Consider the following 16,877-nt stretch of genomic DNA (forward strand, 5'->3'; position numbering starts at 1 on the left):
TCCCTCCAGTCCTCCCTTCTCTGCAGAGACCCTCCTCATTTGGGAATGTGGATTTTGCATTTTGGGGTTAGCTATCAATTAAGAGTAAGAGGCAATATCTTTTAGCATAGTGTCCCAACATGTGGCTCTAACAATCTTTCCACCTGCTCTTCTGCAAAATTTCCTTAGCCATGTTGGGTTCATTTTAGGTCTGCTTCAGGGGTGAGGTCTTGGGAGCCTCTGCGTCTCTGTATATCTGGTTTTGTAGGAGTTGAGTATTCTCTGTGTCTGTCTCCTTAACCCTTGTGCTACCAGGTTCATCAAGAATGGAGCACTCTTGCTCGTTTCCCTAATTACACTTGGTTTCATCTGGGGTCCTGGTGAGGTGTGATGGGTTGAATCTCTCCTCAGGATCTGCATCCATCTGAAAAAAAGAGAAGCCATTTCTCCAATAGAGAGTAAAATTAGTACCAGATAAATGAGATAACCCTTCTTATTTTGGAGAGAATTTAATAAGTTTAGACCCTCCTGCAGCCCACAATCAGTGAGAATTTGATAATGGAAAGCAGGCTCATTTCTTTGGATATGGTTCTGACTTGTTTTCCAGGTCCAGCTATGGGTTCTGTTCCACTGAGCAGATTAGTTAGCCAAATAAAGAGCAGTTGAAAACCCACCATGGCTGTGTATCACTATTGTGCTTCTCTGAGCATCACATCAGGTTGTTGCTGCTGAGTAGCTTAGACCATGAGTTTCTTGGACAGATGTTGGCCATATTCCCCCATTTTCTCATGTAGTACCTTCTGGCACTAGATAAGCTAACTGTCTGGGGACTGACTGTCTTCCTGATTCCAGCCAGGTCACTCCATGTTCCATACCAAGAGCATATGTGTCTTCAGCAGTAGGGTCTTACCACTAACCTTTGGTGGGTCTTCAAGTACTCTGACAGAAATCTGTCTTCTTTTGGGAAATCTTGTCAGTCTCTCTGATCAACAGTTCATTGTGGATGTTAACCACATGCTGGTACTGGGAGTTACAGGCCAGCGCCAAGGTAAAGAAGTAAGAAAAAGATAGGTAATATAAAAGAGAAAGAATAGAGAAGAGGGAGAGGGAGTGTGAGAGAGAAACTGGAGGAGATTAAAGTTACCCCTCATCATACCCTTTCTAGGGCCCTGTGATTCAGGTGTTCCTCTAAGGACCTGATGAAGGTTCAACCATTTAGTCTGTCTTTTAGGATTTAGAATTTTATGGCATCATTGCCATTTGGGTCCAGTTTGATGTCCTCCACCTCCACCCTTACCCTCCCCTCCAGCCCGTCCCTCCTTATTGTCCAGACCTTGAGATGCTTATTATATATACCAGCACCTAGGGTAGATTCAGGTTAGGAGCCACAGATGAGTGAGACCATGAGAAGATTATCTTTCTGTGATTGGGTGACTCTGCTGAGAATGATCTGTTCCAGATTCGACCATTTTTCTTCAAATTTCATTGTGTCATTTTTCCTTACTGCTGTGTAGAATTCCATCATGTAGATATATCACATCTTGGTTATCCATTGGTCAAAAGTTGGACATGAGGGTTGAATCCTGCTCTCATATATTATTGAACTGAGCAGCTATAAACATGGTTCAGCAAATCTCTCTGGACTGAGGTATTGAGCTTTTTGAGTAAATGCCCAGTAAGGTAATTACTGGGTCTATTGGTTACTCTATAGTCATCCTTTTTAGAAGTCTCCATATTGCTTTCCATAATGGTTTTATCATCTTACATTCCCACCAACAGTGGATGTGGGTTCCTATTACTCCTCACCCTCACCAGCATTTGTTTTTATCTGGTTTTTTATTGTTTCCTATCCTTAGTATGATAAGGTGGAATCTCATAGTTGTTTAAATTTTCATTTCCTTGATGAGCAATCAGATTTTCAAAATACCTTGAGATTATTTGATGCTAGGCACTAGTGCAGTGGAGACACCATCTGCTCTGTCTGATATGATACCATCCTATATTTTGGAACATGTGAAACACACAGCCCCTTGTACCCAAGCTCTTTAACAGTGAAAGTATCAAACACTTCTACCACTAGTAGCATTTCAAACAGAAATGAGAATTTTATGACCTTCAACTTCAAGGTCAGTGGTGTTATGCTCCTGACCCTGTGTTGTTGCCTATTTTTGCCTTTCCAAGCAGGATGTGCTATCATTACTGTTCATTATGCTAGTGTTTTTGTTTGTTTGTTTGTTTCCTCTGTAATGACATTGTCTATGTAAGACAGATTCTATTCCATGACACACCTTCTTGTCCTTAATTAACACTTCAATAATCCTACCTCTCATTTGTGGTTTCTAGTACAAAGTAAAGAACCTGTTGATAAAAATAACTTTCAGGAAATTGGATACAGGGCAGAACAAGGTGACATAAACAGAAAGCTTTCAAGAGGAGGAAGACATTCATAAAGGATTACATTTTATGAAATATTACTTAGATATCATTTTAGTTAAAATGATATATGTGCTTAGAACTTCTTTGATCTTTCTCTCCTAGACCATGCATGATGTTCTAACTTACTGCACAAATTTTAATGAAATATCCTATTACCAAAGTCAACTTTCTGGAAGATAGAAACTTGTAAATTTGTCTCACCTAGAGTTTTACAGTTAAGAGACTCACATAACCTTTTTTGACCTTTCCAAAGAGCTGTCAGCTTCGTTGTTTATAATGCTTTGTATAAGGCAGTAGATATCTAAAGGCTGAACCTGTTCCCCTCTCCTCCCCATCCCTGTAACTCAGATCCTGGTTATAATGAGAACACCTTGAAACTGCTGGTCTGTGCCATTGTTGTATCTGGCCCATTAAATTCTGAGCTCATGAAAGAAAGAAGTTCCATCTAGTCCCTCCTAGGTCAGGGCAGACACTTCCCTAAGAAAAGTGCTGGCTACAAAGATGTGATTGATTGAGTGATTTGAAGTGCTTATACAAACATGTGAACGAGTTAGAGATATATTGTAACTGTGGTCTGAAGCAACAGCAATGAAAGTTGCTGTTTGGCATCCTGAACCCTATCTCAGATTTTTCTCTTTTGGAGGAACAATGATGAGCTTCATAGAGGTGTAGGTGACTTTCTTACTAAAGTTCAGATTATTTGTGTTTAAAGGAAAGGAAAAAAGGGATTAGTTTTCTAAGTATGCACTAGTTATTGGTAGGTTTTTTCCTCCCTAAGTTTTGTCACCAATATTGAAATGATCTTAAGGCCCAAGAAAAGCCCCATTGAAGCAGAAGCTGTGTAAGACACAGAAGAAAATAGATGGTCCCTAGACAAGATATTGGGAATTCCTCAAGGTCACTTGTCACTTATTGCCATGAGGGCAAAGATTCTGACTCTGCTCCTTAATGGGTAAAATAAACTAAAATTACACAGGAAGAGTAGAAGGCATAAGATGTTGTTTGCATAAGTGTGAATATGATATAGAATATGTGTAGTTATATGTAAATTGTCTCTGGAAAACCATATTTTCAACTTCATTTTATTGGTGTTTTTAAGTTTTTGGCCACTCCGTACATGTGTAAAGTATATCTTTGATTTCTTTTTGGTTCATAGCAATTATTTCTCAGGATAAAATGGTGATTTGTAATTCTAATTTTGAATATTATTCATGACATAAAGTTATGGCACGCACCTTAATGGAGTATATGTTGTTCTCCAATTCTGCATGAACTGAGGTGGTCACAGGTCAGAACTTTGAGGGCAAATACCTTCTTTAAATTTCTACTTTGTCTATATTTGCATCTGAACAAATGGGTATTTTAATCAGTAAAGAGTACTTATGAAACCTTATTTTCTAAAAAAGTTAATACCATATTCTCTGTATTTCAGAGGTTATGTTATAGCCCATTCTGCATCCATAAAACTAACATCACATTTTATATTCAGTGCCAATGAAGATGCATGTATCTATGACCCCGTAATTTTCACCCCAATTCCACCATGTGTGTTTGAAGCACCTGGATGGGAAGCACCTGTGGCACATACATGTGTACATGCATTAAAGACATTCATATTACTGGTAGGAACTTAACACTGGTATTTAATATTAGCTCCCAATAGAATTCTAATTTGCAGCGGGGGTTGCAACCCACTGGTCTACAGCATGTAGTAATCTGCAGTTTTGCTGAGGCACAAAATTGAATCACTTGTGCTTAGAGGGAGAAATTTAACTGGAGAAGGAGGCTAGTGTGCCACTCAGCTTGTCCACCTCTACACAGCCTGATTTCACTCAATTTCATCCTGTACACTCCCTGACTCTTATGAAGCAAACAACAAATTCCAAGAAAGCAAACAAACAAAAGCCAGCCAAGAAAATACTTCCTTTCTTTGTGAAAATTGGCTGAACAGAAACAAACCATCACTCATGTTTCAGACATAAGCGAAAAGGTTGTGAAGAATTATAAGTAAGCCAAGCAGGAGGATTATTTAAGTAGATTCTAGTTAAGCAACCTTACAGTACCTGTTTCACCCCTTATGTATAGTGTTGAAGTGCCTATGGCTAAAAATTCATATTTTAAGTAGAATGGTTTGTCTTACCAGCAAGATGTTTGGATTGTATTAGCTTCAGGGATTGCAGGAGAAATTATTTCTGAAGTCAAGGCTTGCTTTAAGATAACCTAATAATGAATATCTTAACAATGATAGAAAGATCATATTATAGCACCATAAGTATACCCACATGTATGTTCATTATGCAAAATGCAAGAAAGCAGGTGAAATGATTTCATTTGTATTGACACAGTTCCTGAAAAGATTGCAAAGACACCACCTTGATAGCCACTCATTTTACCACCACCCAAAATCACGGATTTGTCTCATGATTCTCATCTTTATTTAGTATTGCCAGCATTTGGCAACTTGAGACACTCACTGCTCATGGGCTCTAAAGGATTGGATCTGTACTGTTTAGTAGAGATTAGTAAGGTAGAATTTTGGAGGTATAAAAAGATATTGATTAGAGATGCTATTGTTAAAATATCCAGAAAGAGGATTGTGAGCTAGGTTCATGAGCTTTAATTTGTCTCCTTCCTGCTCATCTCTTCTTAATGGATCAAAGTCCTGTATTCCATCAACTAAAGGGCTGTCACTCCATACTTACTTAGGTTTCCTTCCAATACCTGGGTCTTCTTTCCTGTTCTTACTCTTTTAGTGCTTCTGATCTTTGAACACTGGAGAAATGATTGAAGTAAAGAGAACATGATCCTGAATTTATGAATCCTTATGTTTCTATATTATAAGCATAATTTTATGTGATAAAGTTTTGTACTTCTCAAAAAGCCAAGTCAGTAGACATAGAATACAAGATCATCAACCTGTTCATAGACACATTTTTTTAAATTTGAAATCTTCTTCCCATGCTCGTGGATTTAAGGATGAAATATAATTTTCCTATCATATTCAGTATGTTGGCAAATTACACCAGTGAAAACGTTTTCTCTTAAAAATAAAATTTACATGAATAAATGCACAACAATATTTTCAAAGTCAATCTTGTCATTATTACACTTCTCTTCCAAATTCATTGCCAGTTCTTTAAGTCCACTAACCAGGAACCCAATGAATAACATTCCTCCATGAAACTCAGAGGTTATGCCTTGGAAGCCCTCCACTGAGGAAGCTATAAAAATGTCCTTAACATCTTCAAAATGTATTTGTCTGAAATAGAAATCAGCAGTAACACTAATTAATTTCCAGAAAAGTCAGCACAATGCTGCTGTCTACAGCACAGCTGCTTTCTGCTTCTGCTTTACTACCCTTGAATATTCATGCCATTTTACTTTTTCTTTTTTATATAAAGAATGAGAAAGAGAGAGAAAAGAAAGAGAATTGGAGCACCAGGGTATCAGACACTGCAATGGAATTCCAGATGCTTACACCAGTTAGTGGGCGTGTGCAACCTTGAGCTTGCCTCACTTTTGTGCATCTAGTTTATGTGGGATCTGAAGAGTCCAACATGGATCCTTAGGTTCATACGCAAGCACCTTAACCACTAAGTAATCTCTTCAGCTTTCCTATTACTTTTCTATAGCTAAAGACCAAGGGAACTGGACACATCCTAACCTTCTTCCCTGTCCCTCCCAAATGCAAAGCTGTGGTCATTTTCTTCTTAAGTGCATTGCTGTACTTACATTGTCATAAAGGTTTATCTCTAAGTAAAATTACTTAGGGTAAGTCAATCATATCTGATCATTTTCTTATTGGCAGACTTCAGTAGAACTTCCTGTTAGTGGAAAGTTGGGATGGGGTAGACCTTGAGATTAATTATGTTGGGCTATCCATTCACTGCCTACCTCTGTGTTTAACCAAATATAATTATGTCTATGAGATAAAACCTTTTGGAATATGTTAACTTAGCAGATAATTAACTTCCACCAACTCACAAGCTAAGAATGCCATCAGATAGCAGCTGAATCTTACAGCAGGGATCCATCATGCTTTGTTATAAGATACAGGTCTGATCATTTGCAAATGTGCTTTTAAAATGCTTAAATTTATGAATTTATTTTGTTCTGTAACCATGGAAGCCTTATAAAACCATTCCCATGTGGAATAAGGCACTGGGGACAATCTGTAACTGTGTGCTTGGGCCATAGTCATCATATTTACCTTTATAGTAAACTATCTCCTGTTTTCTTTGAGGACAAAGATGGGTTTGGGGGCTTGCAGAGATAATTTCCAAGATTAGCCTTGTTTATCAAATTAGAACACGTATAAAACTTATGTCTGAATTGCAAACTTACAGGTCCCAAATGCAAAGCTGTGGTCACTTTCTTCCTAAGTGCATTGTTGTATTTACATTGCAATCAAGGTTTATCTCTCAGTAAAATTCCTTAGGGTAAGTCAATCATGTCTGATCTTTAATTTTGTTTTATCATAGTGACTTGTGTGTGTTTTGCATATAGTGTAAGATTCACTGATATTAATAAATAAGTCTACAAAATTGAGTGAGAAACAGATTATGGGATTTTATATAAAATATTGACATTAAAATGTATTATTCTTGTTAAATATTTACATAAAATTTTTGAGTGTTGATAGGGTATCACATTTTTAATTTTTTTTTATTATGCACATACTTAGTATGGATACATCATACTATGGTATCATCCTTTCCCTCAGTCTTCATCCATGTTCCCACTCTGTTTTCCTTCCCTTCCTCTTCATCTTATTCACCTCTGCCTTTTTGTCTTCCTTCATGAATTATGCTTCTATTCTTTTCTATGATACAAAGATGATTAAAATTCACACTTATAGGGAAATAATTATGCTCATTGCAAAACTATAAAAATTACACTGATCATGAAACCTGAGATGTACAACTTGAGATGTGTTATTGCCAAGCTTAATAGGATAAAAGCAGAAGGAGGGAAGGAAGGAAGGAAGGAAGTAAAAGTGTTTGGCAGTAGTAGCACAGACATCTGAATGGTAAATAAATGACAGATAGATAGATAGATAGATAGATAGATAGATAGATAGATAGATAGATAAAAAGATGATAGATTTATAGACAGATTTATAGATAGAGATAATCAGATAATTTTGGTATAAAGAAGGAAGAAAAAAAGTATTTTAGTCTATTTCCTTTTCCATTCCTGATCCCCATTCTTTCATATAAGAACAAGTGAGAAGGATAAAATATCCTGCAATGATATTCAGTTAAGTTATTTTAATAGTAGTTTCATTACATATAGCCATTGAAGAAGTCAAAAACTGAGCTCTGGGGATCTGTAATGACTTGACGGAGGTTATTTTACAGTGAATGACATAGAACACACTAGTTTCCAGAGACCTGATTGCCAACCTTGCCTTACCACTAAAGCATCTAACTCCCTGACACTGCCATGAATGCTTATGTGGTATTGATGATAAACCAGTAATGGGATAGTAAATTTACATTTTAAAAGATATTATTTTTAACTCAAATGGGAAGATGAGCATTACCCAAGAAACACAGATATTAGTGAAATCAACCCTTTTATTGGATTTGAATTTAGCAGCCTACAAAGGTATACCCTTGGCTTGTCCTACTATATCCATCATCTTGCCTCTCTAGTCTTAAGAATACTGCAAAAATTCCAGTACCATATTTGATGAACACATTGAAAAGCCAGATAAGAAAGAAGAAAGGAATGAAGAAGACAGGTGAAGGGAGGGACAGAGAAGGAAGGAGGAAAAACATAATATGCTTGTAATACTCCCATTCTACTGTAGCATTCAGAGAGCCAACTGTTCTGTTGGCTGGAGAGATTGGCCAGTGGTTAAAGGTGCTTGCTTACCAAGCCCAAAAGTCCAGTGACTGGAGTTAGATTCCCCAGAACCCATGAAGAGCCAGATACACAAAGTGATACATGGAGTTCATTTGCAGTGGCAGGAAGTCCTTTTCATGCTCAAAGTCACTCACTTTCACTTTGCTTATTTATCTGTCTCTCAAATAAACGAAATATAATAGACTTGTTTTTTTTTTTTTTTTTTTTTTTTTTTGTAGCCGGTGAGTAAAGGCAAGTCGGTACCATTGTTAGCCTCCTCCCTGATATCTCCCTCCACAGGGACTCTCCTTGTTGGGGTATATGGGTCGTGAATTGTGGGGTTAGATTTTAGTTTTGGGTAGGAGGAAATGTCTTTGCATGCCATGACCCAATGTGTAGCTCTGACAATTTTTCCATCCCCTCTTCTGCAAATTTCCCTGAGCCATGTTGGGTTCATATTAGGTTTGGATTCATGTTGAGATCTTGGGATCCTCTGTGTCTCTGGATATCTGATTTGGTAGGGGTTGATTATTCTCTGTGTCTATCTCCTTCAACCTTGTGTTGGTTCCCAGTTTTCCAAGAAAACAACATTCTTGTGTTTCTGCAATTATTCTTAGTTTTAACTGGGGCCCTTTTGTTGTATGATGGAGTGGTTCTCTTATTAGGATCTGCATCTATCTGAAAAAGAGAAGCATATTCTCCAATGGAGAGTAAAGTTAGCACCAAATAAATGTGATAACCATTATTTTGTAGAGAGTGTTTAGTGAATATTGAGCTCATTTTTGGAAATGGTTCTGACTTGTTTCCCAGCTCCAGCTATGGGTTCTGTTCCACTGAGCAGATCAGTTGGCCAAATCAAGAACAGTTGGTTTCCTCACCATGGCTATGGATCACTATTGCACTTGTATGAATATCACATCAGGCTGTTTGCTGCTAAGTAGTTTAGACCATGCATTGCTTGGACATATTATGGTCATTTCCCCCAGTTGCTCATGTACCACCATCCAGCACGAGACGTGCTGTCTGGGAACTGAATCTATTCTAGCTTCCATCCATGTTGCTCCATTGTACATACCAATGTTGTATGGTATCTTCAGCAGTCAGGTCTTACTACTAACCTATGGTGGGTCATGAAGTTCTTTGACATAAATCTGTCTTCTTTTGGGAGACTTTGTAGGTCTCTGTGATCAAAAGCTCATTGTGGATGATATCCACCTGCTGGTACTGGGAGTTACAGATCAGCGCCCAAGAAGAGAAGGAAGAAAAGGATAAGTGATATAAAAGAGATATAGAGATGAGAGAAGAGGGTGGCAGAGACAGAAAAAGAAAATGAGAGAGAAAGAGGGAAACAGAAATAGAAACAGGAGGAGATAATGATCAGTTTTTGTCATACCTGCTCCAGTGTTCCATCTAAAGGCCTGGTGAAAATTAGGCCATTTAGTCTGTCTTTTAGGATGTAGAGTTTAATGGTTCATTGCTGTTTGGGTCCAATTTTGTGTCTCCCACAGCGTTCCTTACCCTCCTCTCTGTCCCCACCCACACTATTGTCCAGTCCTCAAGATATTTGCTAGGTATGATGTCAAATCGGGTATATTCAGATTAGGAGCGGTAGATGAGTGAGATTATGTAGCTATTATCATCTTGTGATTGGGTGAGTTCACTGAGAATGATCTGTTCCAGGTTCAACCATCTTTATTCAAATTTCATTGTGTTGTTTATCCTGACTGCTATATAGAATTCTACCATGTAGATATTCCACATCTTAGTTATCCATTCATCTAATAATGGACAACTGGATTAATTCTTGGCTATTACAAATTGAGCAGCTATAAACATGGTTGAGCAAATCTCTGTAGACTGAGGTATGGAGCTTTTAGGTTACATGCCCAGTAAGGGAATAACAGGGTCTGTTGGTCACTCCATAGTCAGCATTTTTAGGAGTCTCCATATTGCTTTCCAAAGTGGTTGTACCATCTTACCTTCCTACCAACAGTGGATGAGGGTTCCTGTTTCTCCACATCCTCGCCAGCATTAATTTGCATTTGATTTTTGATGTTTGCTATCCTTACTGCGGTAAGGTGGAATCTCATAGTTGTTTTAATTTGTATTGCCCTGATGATTAGGGGTGATGAACATTTCCTTAAGTGTGTGTTTTACATTTGTATTTCTTCCTCTGTGAACTGCCTGTCCATTTCTTTGCCCCATTTTTTGAGTGGGTTGTTTGACTTTTTATTGTTTAGGTTTTTGAGTTCTTTGTAGATTCTAGAAATTAGGCCTCTGTCAATTGGATAGCCAGCAAGTATTTTCTCCCATTCTGTGGCTATTGGTTCTGCCTATTGAATGTTTGTCTGTGAAGAAACTTTTTAGCCTCATAAGATCCTATTGGTTGAGTGATTGTTTAAGATCCTGTGCTACTGGGGTTTTGTTCAGGAAGTATTTTCTGATTCCTATATCATGGAATGTTCCTCTTAACATTTCTTTCAGCAGTAGCCGAGTTTCCATTGCTATATTGAGATCTTTGATCCATTTGGAATTGATTGTTGTGCATGGCGAGATGTGTGGATCAAGTTTTGATTTCCTTTGTATGGTTATCCAGTTTGTCCAGCACCATTTGTTGAAAATGTTGTTGTTTTTCCAGCCTATATTGTTAGGCCTTTGTCAAATATCAAGTAGCTGAAATTACTTGATCCAAAGTCTGGGTCCTTAATTCTATTCCACTGGATTATATTCCTGTTTTTTTTTTTTTTTTTTTTTTTTTTTGCCAGTACCATGCTTTTTTTATGATTATTGCTTTGTAATATCTCTTAAGATCTGGTATGGGGATACCTACAGACATGTTTCTTTTGCTGTGATTATAATTGGATGTCTGAGGCCTTCTGCTTAACCATATGAATTTTGTGATCATATTTTCTATCTCTTTGAAGAACAATCTTTGGGTTTTGATTGGAATTGCATTAAATCTGTAGATTGCCTTTGGTAAGATTGTCTATGTTCATACTGCCTATCCAGGAGCATGGGAGTTTTTTTCATTTTCACAAGTCCTCCTCAATTTCTTTTTTGAGTGTTTTTATGTTTTCATTGTATAGATCTTTCACTTCCTTGCTTAATGTTATTCCACGGTTGTTGTTGTTGCTATTGAAAATGGGACAATGTCACTGATTTCATTCTCTGCATCTGTCATTTGCACATAGAAAGGCTAATAATTTTTGTGCATTGATTTTGTATCCTGCTGCTTTACTGAAGGCATTTATCACCTTTAAGAGTTTTGGAATGAAGGCTCTCAGGTCTCTTACATATAGAATCATGTCATTTATGAATGGTGCTATCTTAACTTCTTCCTTTCCAAATTGTATCCCCTTTATTTCTTTTTCCTGTTTTATTGCTTGAGCTAGGACTTGCAGTACTGTATTGAAAAGCAGAGGTGAGAGTGGACACCTTGTCTTGTTCCTGATCTCAATGGGATTCTGTGAATCTCTTTCCTTAAGTATTATTTGGACTTAGAGGTTTGTATATAGCCCTTTTTGTGCTAAAATAAAAACTTACTATGCTGTTTCTCTCCAGTGTTTTGATCATGAAGAGATGTCGTATTTTGTCAAAGGCCTTTTCTGTATCTATCAAAATGATCAGTTTGTGTGTGTGTGTGTGTGTGTGTGTGTGTGTGTGTGTGTATGTGTGTGCATGCTCAGCCTTGTTTACATGGTGCATTACATTGACAGATTTACATTGTTTAAACAACTCTGCTTTCCTGGAATGAAGCCCACTTGATCAAGGTGGATAATGGATTTGATGTGTTGTTGAATTCAGTTTGTAAGGATTCTGTTCAGGATCTTTGTGTCTAAGTTCATCAGGGCAATAAGGCTGTAGTTTTCTTTTCTTGTTGTATCTCTGCCTTGGTTTCATATCAGGGTGATCGTGGCTTCATAGAAGGAGTTGGGGAGCTTTCCCTGTTCTCCAATTGTGTGGCACAGTCTGAGAAACATTTGTTTCAGTTCTTCCATGAAGGTTTGATAGACTACAGCTGAGAAGCCATCTGGTCCTGGACTCTTCTCTTTGAGGTTTTTATTACTTTTTCAATTTCAATGGGTGTGGTAGGATTGTTTAGGATATTAATCTGCCATGAGATTAGCTTTGGTAGATGGTGTGTGTCTAGGAATTGATCCATTTCCTCCATATTTTCAATTTTGTTTAGTAGAGGTTTATGAAGTAAGACCTGATGATCCTCCCAACTTCACAATGTCTATTGTGATCTCTATTTTTTCATTTCTAATTTTGTTAATTTGAATCACCTCTTTTTTTTCGCTTGGTTAAATTGGCCAGAAGATTGTCAATTTTGATTATGTTTTCAAAGAACCAACTCTTTGTTTCATCAATTTTCTTAATTGTTTTCTTATTTTCCAATTCATTAATTTCTGCTCTGCTCTTAATTATTTCTTTACATCTTCAGCTTTTTTGGTTGGATTCTTCTTGTTTTCCAGTGTCTTTAGGTGTATGGTTAGGTTCTTGATTTGGGATCTCTGTCTGTGTTATGAAAGCATTTAATGCTACAAGTTTTTCCTCTGAGGACCGCCTTCATTGTGTCCCATAACTTTTGGTATGATGTGTTCTCATTGTCATTTGATTCTAGAAATTTCACAATTTCATTTTTTTTTTTAATTTTGTCAACTACCCATTTGTTGTTTAAATGTATCCTGATCAGTTTCCAGGAGCCTATGGGAAGTTTTGTGTGTGTTTTGTTGTTAATTTTTAGCAATATAGCATTGTGATCTGATATCATGCAGGAGATTATGTCAATCTTCCAAACATATGAAGTCAGGCTGTGTGATCCATTATTTGATCTATTTTAGAGAAGATTCTTTGGGCTGCTGAAAAGAATGTGTAGTCAGTGCATTTGGGGTGGAATGTTCTGCAGATGTCCAATAGGCCTAAATTTTCTATGATTTTGTTGAGCTCTCTCATTTCTCTGTTAAGTTTCTATTTGGATGATCTATTTCTGATAATGGTATATTGAAGTCTCCAACTATAATGGTGTTGGTGGTTATTTCTGTTTTATTGTCAACTAGGGTTTGTTTTATGAATTGTGGTGCACCTGTGTTTGATGCATAAAGATTGATGATTATGATATCCTCTTGATTGGTTGTTCCCTTGATTGGTGGAAAGTAGCCTCCTTCTTTGTCTTCTTTGATTATTTTTGGCTTGAAGTGGATTTTGTCCAATATTAGTAAGGCTATGCCTGCTTGTTTCTTATTCCCATTCACTTGGAGTATCATTTTCCACACTTTCACCCAGAAGAAGTGTCTGTCTTTAGTGGTGAGGATGGTTTCTTGAAGACAACAGATTGAGGGGTCTAATTTTCTGATCCACCCTGTTAGCTTGTGTCTCTGGATTGGTGAATTCACGCCATTGACATTTATGGTAATGACTATGAGGTTTGAGTTGATCCCTGCCATATTATGTTGGTTTATGCAGTTTGTTATTTTCATAGACTTTGATGTTTTTTGTGCCTTCTCTGAGTTTGGTTATTGTGATCTGCTTCTTATAGGCCCTTAAGGTTGATTATTTGTTTCTTCTGTGTGGAAAATTTCCTGAAATACTCTGTAGGTCTGGTATTGTGTTCATATAGTTGTAAAGTTTAGTTTATTCATGGAAGTTTTTTCTTTCACTATCTATAATGAGGGATACTTTTCCTGGTTAGAGTAGTTTGGGTTGGAAGACAAAGTTTCTTAGTTTTCAGTGTTCCACTCCAGGCTGGGCTGGCTTTCAGGGTTTCCACTGAGAAGTCTGAAGTGATTCTAATGGGGCTACCTTTAAATGTGATGTGTTATTTTTCCCTAGCTGCCTTTTGGACTTTCTCTTTAATGTCAGTATTTAGAGTCTTAATGACAATATGTCTTGGAGAGTTTCTCCTTTGGTCCAGCATGTTTGGAGTTCTGTTAGCTTCTTATATACTGATGGGCCTTTCTTTTTATTGAGAGGGAAAGTTTTCTTTGATTATTATGTTAAATAAGTTCTCCATGCCTTTGGCTTGAATTTCTTACCCTTCTGTTATTCCCATGGTTTGAATGTTAGGACAAATAAGGGTATCCCACATTTTCCTCATGTTCTGTTCACAGAAATTTTTGAAGTTAGTGAAACTTTTCACTCTCAAACTGTTTCTTCTGTTTTTTCTTCCAGACCTGAGTTTTTATCCTCCACATGGCTCACATGGCTGACTCTATTGACAGCTTCTAAGGAGTTTTGGGCTTGTTCAATTAGGTTTGCATTTTCTACTACCTCTTTATGTATGGTTGCCATCCCTCTGTCAAGTTCCCTTTTTACATAATTTTCTGATTTTCTTGATGCCTCTTGGAATTCCTCCTTGCATTTATTTATGTCTTCATTTATCACAACCAGCTGGTGTTTTAGGTGCTCTTTTTTTTTTTTTTAACTTTCCTTTATATCCTTCAACTGTTTTTAGAGCCCTTTTATTTTCTTTTCTATTATATCTAGTCTAGTGATGGCAGTACCAAATGATCAGTCCTTTGTTACTTTTCTGCAAGTTATACCAATAGCGCAGGGTTGCATTGCTCATAACTTCATTTGGGGGTTCTGAGTCTGTTGTCTCTTCTATGTTTTTATTAGAGACATCCATTGTGGTAGTGGGAGATCCTATTGGAATTACTTTCATTTGATTTTTTTATGTTGTTCCTTTTGCATTGTGGTCTGCCCATCACAGTGTGGGAGCAGGGAGAATGGGACTGTGGTGGAGATGGGCAGGGAAGGTTGTAACAATTAGCAGAGGTGGGTGTTGGTGTAGATGTGGAGTGGATCTGAAGTCCCATGGGGGTGGGTCATATGGGTTGGGGCAGAGGATTGAAGGTCAAGAGTCACATGGAGGCTTGGGCAGGTGCCCAGAAGAGTGGGTGGAAGTCGTGGGTGGTGGGGTGGAGCAGAGCAGAGAGTGTCGGAAGTTGCATGGGGGATGGAGCTTGGTTGAGCAGAGCAGGTATGAATTTGCCCAGAGCTGGGGCAGAGCAGAACAGAATGGGTTGGAAATTGCGTGGAGGCGGAGCCTCCTGGGTGGATTCGAAGTCACTGGGCGGGGCCAGGACCAAGTAGAGCAGGTATGAATCACGGGGGGCTGGGAGGTGGCGCAGGGCTGATCACATTTGAGGGACGGGGCGGGCGAATTGAAGCAGTTCCAAAGTTAAGGTGGGCGGGTGTTGGAGCAGAGAGCAACAGAATTGCTGTGCGGGATCTGAGAATGTGTGGCCAGGGTGGGTTGGGGGTGGATACAGGCAATTGCCTGTGCCTGGTGGTGCAGGTGGAACCACTGGCCTGGGTTTCCTTACCTGCAGTTAATGTGAGAGTATCCCGAGGCTGGGACTCTGGCTAGGATGGCTGCTTGGGGAGATTGGGGGACTGATAGGTTACTCCAGAGCTTGGGAATCAGCTGATTCCTGTTTTCTCCTCCTCACCCTCCCACTGGTGATCTGTTAGATATTGCTCTCCCCTAAAAGTCCCAGTGACCCCATTATTCCTTGCCTCTCCTTCCCAGGAGATGCAGCATGGTTACCATGATGTCATCTTGACCAGAAGCCAAAATAAAGATATTTGAAAAATTATTTATAAAACTGTTCTAGCCACTTGCTAGCAAACAGAAAATACTAAAAGTTTCCCATTTATGATACTAAGTGATAGGTCTGGGAGGAGCTCAAAGAGAATTCTGTGACGGAAGTATAAAATCACAATGTCGCCCAAGTCCATGACCTATGTGGGTGATTAATCATGGTGCAGGAGGGAAGGGCTCACTAACATGCCAACTCTTATTCTCACAATTGCATATTGTTCTTCTCCTCTTTGAAGTCCTACAATCTCCATTTTTCTAAATACATATTCCATTTAAACTTAGAATTGTCCTTTGTATTTAATAGCCATCTCTTTAACTAGAAAGTCTTTGAAGACTAACAACATGTAATGAGTTCACTCATTAAGGGAAGATTGTTTGGCTTAGACTCAGTTCTTAATCAGTTTATAGAATGGACTGGGCTCAGGGAGGGAAAGAACCAAGATAAATCACCAAGTGAACAATCAGAGAACAAATGCAGCAGGATGCCACCCTATGGAGGTGTAGCATTCCTGCTGAAAGATCCGAGAGATCTAACAGCCAGGTTTTACTCTGTGGTGCTCCACCGTGGAGGTACCATGATGTCCACTTTTGCCTGTATGGTAAGAAAACATCCTGTTTCCACTTTGGAAATATGTATTTAAAGATATTGTTCTAGAGTTAAAACACAGTATCACCACAAACCAAAGGAAATTCAAACAAACAAAACCACTGGGCAGCACTTTCCTCAAAAAGCAAAACAAAACAACAACAACAAAAATGCAAGATGCAATCATATCTTTAAAGTGATAATCTGTGTACCTTTTTGTTTTCCTTTCCTTTGGCTATGGGAAACTATAATTTTCTCATAGTCTCTCTGTTAATATTATTTCTACTTTTAGAAACACATGAAATTTTCTCATGCTTTTCTAATTTTAGAAATGTAAAATAATAAATACAGAGAATTAGGAAATACTGGTTTTCCATGCTGTATGTCCCATTTTTTAATGAAACACTGCATTCTTCTTGA

The sequence above is a fragment of the Jaculus jaculus genome, chromosome 15 (genome assembly GCF_020740685.1).
Source record: "Jaculus jaculus isolate mJacJac1 chromosome 15, mJacJac1.mat.Y.cur, whole genome shotgun sequence".
NCBI classification, from domain to species: Eukaryota; Metazoa; Chordata; class Mammalia; order Rodentia; family Dipodidae; genus Jaculus; species Jaculus jaculus.